The sequence below is a fragment of the Cicer arietinum genome, chromosome 1, assembly GCF_000331145.2.
Source record: "Cicer arietinum cultivar CDC Frontier isolate Library 1 chromosome 1, Cicar.CDCFrontier_v2.0, whole genome shotgun sequence".
NCBI classification, from domain to species: Eukaryota; Viridiplantae; Streptophyta; class Magnoliopsida; order Fabales; family Fabaceae; genus Cicer; species Cicer arietinum.
In genome coordinates this window covers 44,017,922-44,024,978 of record NC_021160.2, presented here as the reverse complement: position 1 = coordinate 44,024,978, position 7,057 = coordinate 44,017,922, and positions in this window count along the sequence as shown.

The following is a 7,057-nucleotide window of genomic DNA, read 5'->3' as shown; positions in this document are numbered from 1 at the left end:
GTTGATTAATTGTTGTTATAATTAATGGACACGAATGCTTCTACTATGTGTGCATTATTATTTTTAGGCTTAATTGTAGTTTTGGTCTGTCTATTTTAACTGAATCGCGAAACTAGTCCTCTCATTTTGTTTCTCCTCAGTTTTGGTCCCCCAAACAGAATTTTAGTCCAAAACTTGATGAAATTTCATTTTTTAAAGCCTTACTACACCATTAATGATCATATATTTCAGGTACAATCGTTGCAAATGAGATATTGAGACATGGTGTGGCTTAAATAAATGCAAAAAAAAAAAAAAATTCATTAAGTTTTGGACCAAAATTCTGTTTGAGGGACCAAAACTGGGGAGAAACAAAATGGGGGGACTACTTTCGCGATTCAGCTAAAATAGGGGGGCTAAAACTGCAATTAAGCCTTATTTTTATTTATGTAAGATTATGAATATTTCTAATAAATGCACATGTCGTGCCAATATAAATGTTAAATTAATATAATCCTTATGTTTAAGTTTGTGTACTGGTGTATCTCCTAAAGGGAAACGTTAGTATATATAGAATTATTGTTGTTTAAATATGAATTGTATGATAATTATAATCAAAACTCTAATGTTAAGTAAGTTTTAATTGCAAAATATGTCTTATTAGCATTGCACACTAAATCTTTATTTGTTCCGGTCTTAGATGAGTTCAATTTTCTTAAATGGAATGAGCAATTTGAATTTCACCTTGGTTAGTTGGATCTTGAATTCACTCCTCTAGAGGAGGAACTTGTTGTTATTACTGATGCTAGTAGTAATGATAAGAGAGGCCATTGCAAGTCTTGGGAAAAGTCAAACATAAAAAGTTTAAAGTTTATGTGAATGAGCATAACAAGTAACATAAAATCAAGTCTTCTGAAAACTGAAACTGCATAAGAGTTTGAGTTTTGAAAAGAACACTCCCAAACTTTTGACAAGTTTCTTGCTAGGATATTAAGGATTACTTAAATCACCATTAAGTTTGACGGTTCTCGTACTATGTATGATTACGTCAATGAAATGAATAATATTGTAGCAACGCTTATGTCACTAGGAAAGCAAATGGATGAAAATTTCCTTGTACAATTCATTCTAAATTCATTACCATTTGATACCATGAACTATAATACCATGGGTCTTTTCAAATGAACTATAATACCATGAAAGACAAATATAATGTGCATGTGTTGCGCAGATGAATCACTTCATTAATCTAGTAAATCATCAAGGAGCTAGAAATAAATTTGGAAACAAATATGGTAAGGGAAAAGGAACATTCAAAATTTCTTAGTCTTCTGTCAGTATTCATAAAAATGAAGCAAAAGTCAAGAATTTCCATTTATATGGGAAAGTAGGACACTTCCAAAATGATTGTCCAAAACGCAAGGCTTGGTTCGAAGAGAAAGGTAAATTTAATGCTTATGTATGTTTGGAATCAAATTTAACTGAAGTTCCTCTTAATACATGGTGGATTGATTTCGGATGTACAACTCGTGTTTCTAATATTATGCATGGATTCATTACGATCTAAACCATAAACCTAAATAAAAAGTTTGTTATTGTGGGAAAAAGAATGAAGGTTCTAATGAAAGTTTTTGGGACTTATTGTTTGATCTTAAACATTGATCATCATTTAGATTTATTTGAGACTTTGTGTGTACCTAGTACTTCTAGAAATTTAAATTCAATTTCTAAACTTGATGTTGTTGGATATTCTTTTAAATTTGGTAATGGTTGTTTCAATTTGTATAAGTATACTTATATGATTGGATCTAGATACTTTGTGATGATTTATATAAGTTGAATCTTGATAATTTATATGCTAAAACACTTATGACAATGCATCATAGTATTGGCACTAAACCTAGTTTAGTAAATGAATATTCTGCTTATTTGTGGCACAAATGCTTGGGACATATTTCGCAAGAAAGAATAAATAGATTGGTATAAAATGAAATTCTTTTGGATTTATATTTTACTGATACGAATGTATGTGATAATTGTATTAAAGGTAAACAAACAAAACACCACATAAAAAAAGAAGATACAAGAAGTACCCAACTTCTTGAAATTATACACACTGATAGATATAGACCTTATAATGTTAATTCTTTCATATAAAGAAAGATACTTTATTACCTTTATCGATAATCTTTTACAATATGATTACATCTATTTATTGCATGAGAAATCTTAAGTAGTGAATGCCTTGTAAATCTTCATAAATGAAGTTGAAAGGCAGTTAGACAGAAAGGTGAAGAACTAAAGTCAGACAAATCTGGTGAATATTATGGAAGGTATGATGAATCTAGACAAAACTCATGTCCATTTGGAAAGTTCCTTGAAAAGTGTGGTATTTGTGCTCAATACACATTTTCGGGTACACCATAATAAAATGGTGTATTGGAAAGACATAATTGCACCTTAATGGAAATAGTTAGGAGAATCTTAAGTAATTAATCTTTATCCAAATCGTTGTGGATGTATGTCCTTAAAACTGCCATGTATTTGTTAAATAAGGTTTCTAGTAAGGCAGTTCAAAATACACCTTTTGAATTAGGGACAGGAAGGAAACCTAGTTTAAGACACTTGCATGTTTGAGGTTGTCAAGTATAAATAATGATATTCAATCAACATGAAAAGAAATTGCATGCAAGAACAATCAATGGATTTTCATTAGTTATCTAGAAAAATATAAGGGGTATAGATTTTATTGTCCTACCCATAGCACAAGAATGGTTGAAATTGAAAATGCTCGGTCATTGAAAAATGGTGAAAATAGTGGAAGCAAATCTCCATAAGATGTGGAGATTAAAAAGGTTAGAGTACAAGTTCTTTTAACTAGCTTTTGAACTTCAACTATTGTTGTTCCTTATGCTGAATTGCTTAATAAAGAAGAACAACAAATTAATGATCTTGAAGGTGACAATGAACCTTAGTAAAACGACCACATGAAGTAGCATGAATCGCAAAGAGAACAAAGGTCTGTTGTTCTGGATGATTGTGTGGTATACTCACAAGAGCTAGAAAATGATTTGGGAATTGATAAGGATCTAGTTTCATTTTCAGAAGCCATTAATGGTAATAATATGGATAAATGGTTAGATGTTATGAAAGATGAACTTCAATAGAATTGTGTAAGGGATCTTATGGAATTGACTCAAGGATGTAAAATAGTTAGGTTTAATTGAGTCTTTCAGACTAAACTTGAATCTCATGGAAATATTGAACGTTACAAGCCTCAACTTGTTGCCAAAGGTTTTACTCATAAAGATTACATTGATTATAAGGAAACCTTTTTGCTAAGAGCTTGAGCTTGAGTTATTATGGAACTTGTAGCTCATTATGAGTCCGAGTTGCATCAAATGAGTGTAATGATTGCTTTTTGGAATGGGAATTTAGAAGTAAATGTTTATATGGATCAACCAATAGGGTTTGGCAAAAAAGGAAAGGAGCACATGGTGTGAAAGCTTAAGAAATCAATATATGGGCTAAAGTAAGTTTCTCCATCAATAGCATCTCAAGTTCCATGATACCATTATGGCTTTAGATTTAAGGAAAATATTGTTGATCGATGTATATATCTGAAGTTCAGCGAGAATAAATTTATTATTTTAGTTATATATGTTGATGATATTTTGCTTGCAACTAATGATCTTAGTCTATTATACGAGACCAACAAACTTCTCTTTAACAACTTTGAAATGAAATATATTGATGAGGCAAATTATGTGATTAAAGTAGAAAAATTTCGTAACAAATCACAAGGATTGTTAGGCTTGTCTCAGAAAGTGTATATAAAAAAAGTTTTAGATAAATTCAAAATGGATAAATGTTCAACATCTCTTGTTCCAATACAAAAATAAGACAAACTTAGTTTCATGCAATGTCCAAAGAATGAATTAGAACAAAATCAGATGGAAAACATTCCTTATGCATTTGTTTTTGGGAGTATGATGTATGCTTAAAATACCATATATCAATTTTGTAGGTGGTATGTTGGATAGCTATTAGAGTAATCCATAGACGGATCATTGAAAACTTGCAAAGAAAGTATTGAGGTATTTGCAAAGGGTGAGAGATCACATGCTTACTTATAAAAGATTTGATCGTCTTAAGGTGATTGAATCTTCAAATTTAGACTTTGTCGGATGTATAGATACAAGAAAGACAACATTTGATTATGTCTATCTCTTGGCTAGAGGATGGATATCATGGAAAAGTGCAAAGAACTCATTCATTGCTACATCCATTATGGAGGTTGAATTTGTGACATTCTTTGAGGCCATAGTTCAGGCTAATTGGCTACAACTTTATTTCAGGACTTGGACTTGTCGACATTATGTCCAAGCCACTTAAAATTTATTGTAATAATTGTGCAACAGTTTTTTTCTCTAAAAATGATAAGTATTCTAAAGGTGGTAAGCATATGAAATTGAAATACTTGGACATTAAAGAGGAAGTTCAGAAATATAGATTGTCAATTGAACATATTAACATCAATCTTATGATTGTTGATCCTTTGACGAAAGGGTTACCACATAAAGTATTTAATGGTCATGTAGAAAATATGGACATTATATTTGCTAATCAATGTTGAACAATGATGTTTATTTGTGTATATTTTACCCTCTAAGCTCATTTATGAAATGTTTCTGATTTTATTTTGTTTTCTACTTATATACTCATGCAATGAGTGATATTGAAAATAAATTGTTATTGATAATGACTTTATGTTTGAACCCATTATGCAAATCTCAACTTGAGATCATATTTAGGAGAAAAAATTTATATAGTAGTACATGAAAGGAAATATATTGATTAAATGATATATAAGTGTCATGACTCTTATTAGTTTATATTCTTAATTATAATGAATGATGGTACCAATGCATGTTAAGTTCATTAATACACATTATGATTGATGTATGGTTAAGTCACATGGGTCAAGTGGGAGAATGTAAAAATAATTTAAATAATTATAATGACTCGTGTGTGAAAATATATTATTGTTAAGGGGATGCAAATAACACTTATAAATATGGTGACTCGATGAGAGTCACTAACAACATTAACCTTAAAACATACTAAAAAGTGGTCATGTCTCGTCCGTAAGATTTCTCTGCCATAGTCATCTGGAACAAGTCCTAAGAAAAAGGAACGAAAAGAAATAAATTGTGTCGGTGGATTATTATTTCTACTCTTAATCATCCCACAACATGAAAGAATGTATGTCATTTATTGTAATTTTATGTGAGAATCATAAATTCCAAGATTATGTAATCATGTTAAGTTCTCACTTTCCTCACCATGTGTTTTCTAACTTTTTCCCTTAGTGCATCCGAGTGAATTCTAACTCTCTCTTTCTCTATGAAAGTCTACGGTGTTAAACCAATATAGTTGAACAAGACTAGCTTATATACATCAATGGAGAAATACATGGAAAAGGAAAAGAAAAAATAGTTACAAGTTGGCTTGACTAATTAACTAACTTTTAGTTACAAAGTAAACTGATTTATATTACATCATAAGCTACATTTTAATCTTTTTAAAAGTGTAAGGTGTTGTCATTTTTAATCTATGACTTAATCAAAAATTCAAATTAATCAACGAATGATCAAAGTAATTCTTGAAAGATTTATTATAATAAAAGTTTAAGAGAGGAAGAGAAAGAGATAAATAAAAAAATGAGAATCTATATAAATCTCATGTTGCAGGGAAATACTTTTTCCTACTAAAATTCCACTAAAAGTCTTATAAAACTCCATGAGATCCATTTTAGAAAACAATCCATTAAAATTTAAAAGTTTTTAAATACTACAAATTTTTTTATAAGTTATAAAAATCTTGATTGAATACCACCATATTTTTACGTTTAGTTTAAAAGATTTTAATAATCTTAATTGAATACCCAAAACTTATTTTAATTATATTAAAATTTTGATTGAATACCTCAAAAAAAATTTATCACAAAAAAATCTTTTTAAATCTTAATTTAATATACTTATCTGAGTTTCGAATATTCTCCGATTATTATAATATTAAATAGACAAATACTAAATATTTTAATAATTTAACGACTAATTTTTAACTAAATTAAAAATTAAAATAACATCTTATACACTTTTAAACACTAACTTCAGAATTTTCTATACCATGTGGGTTGTGTTGGGAATAAAGCAGCCCATTGTTTAGTTAGAGTGACTTATTCCCCTTTTAATGCCTCGTTAGACAAATGTCCATCCCCTATTGTCCACCAAGTCTATATATGTTGATTTTTTATTTCTCTAATTCATAAAAATTTCTTTTAAGAAAAAAAATCGCGCGTTAATTTTTCATACATTTTTAAACTGAAGATATGCAATAATTATAACGAAGATTAAAAACCGACTATGTTTATCCATCAGTTTTCACTCTATATAGACAAGCATAATGATAAGTGGAATCCTTATCAAAAACACATAATTCATGATCTATGATTTTCCAACTAGTAGTACACAATGCCCTACGAGGTAGGAGGCACCCCAAAGACACTAAAAAACGATGCCGAAGTTGTAAAGCAAAAGAATATTTTCTAGACAAATTGTATATAGCCCCCTACCTCTATGTCCTCTTCTTAAACTTACGTAGGAGGATCAGTTCTTTTTATTATTTCATTTTATTTATTTATTCATTTATTTAATTAGACTAGTAGTCATGAGACTAAATGGTGGAGATTACACAGAATAATCTGAGTGGGGAAAGGGGCTTTTGAAACATCACAACTTTAATTATATTTATTTAATAATAATAATAAGAATAAGAAGAAGAAAAAGAAAAAGAAAAGAAAGGAAGGAAAATAATAGCAACACACACTTGCATTTTTCTTTCTTTCAATGTTTCCTCAATCATCGACAGTTATTGACTAAAACTAGTCAATTTTACTCGTTGAGTAAAAAAAAAAGAAGTTGATTTCCCTAATTATGTGGGTGATTTTTAATACGATACTTTTTAAGATTTTTAGAATAATTTTGTTAGGGTCGTAAGAGGGAGAGATGATTTG